The sequence below is a fragment of the Aplysia californica genome, unplaced genomic scaffold (genome assembly GCF_000002075.1).
Source record: "Aplysia californica isolate F4 #8 unplaced genomic scaffold, AplCal3.0 scaffold00872, whole genome shotgun sequence".
Classification (NCBI taxonomy): domain Eukaryota; kingdom Metazoa; phylum Mollusca; class Gastropoda; order Aplysiida; family Aplysiidae; genus Aplysia; species Aplysia californica.
The window spans coordinates 240,672-241,420 of NW_004798142.1; positions in this window are offsets into that span (position 1 = coordinate 240,672).

Genomic DNA, 749 nt, shown 5'->3' on the forward strand with positions numbered 1-749 from the left:
TTTAAAGATCCCTTGGTGGTCTAAAATCGATAAGAGTAGGCTTCGGCCACTACCTGAGCAAAATTCAACATTTCCTACCAACTGAAAATATTAGGTGTGCCCTATGCGCTCATATGACCTTATGCAGTTGTGAGCGCCGTAAAACACTTACTAAAACAAACAAACAATGCATAGTTGTGAGAAGTTTGACGTCAGAATTTTTTAGTTTCACAATACTATTTCAGGCTTTTTCGAATGCAGTTAATTCTTTGAATATTGCCTTGATTACGACTCCGAATATTCGTATGGCTTTGATAGAGCAGACGGAGCACGAAGTTTCTTTATGACCTCTTGGTCTTAGTACTTTACTTTTATCCGCCGCTTATACCCTTTGGGTGTCGCGGAAAGAAAGAGACGTCTCTCTGTCGCCAGCCGGAGAACTTGGGTCAGGGGGATGCCGTGGGTGGTTAATGTTTTCCTGACTCCATCTATCCAGGTTTTTCTCGGTCGCCCTCTAGCCCTCTCTTGGTCTTAGTAACACGTACAACGCGTTAAAAAAATGTCAGACTGAATTTTGTAATTCTGAGGTAGCGATATTTTAGGGCTACTCCTCAAGATCGTTAACATTTATATGTTTGAAGAAATCACTCAAAAGTCCTTGCTGCGACTGGTGCAATAGCTGCTCCTGAGGAAATATAGATACTCAATGCGTGAGGAATGATGATGATGATGATGATGATGATGATGATGATGATGATGATGATGATGAT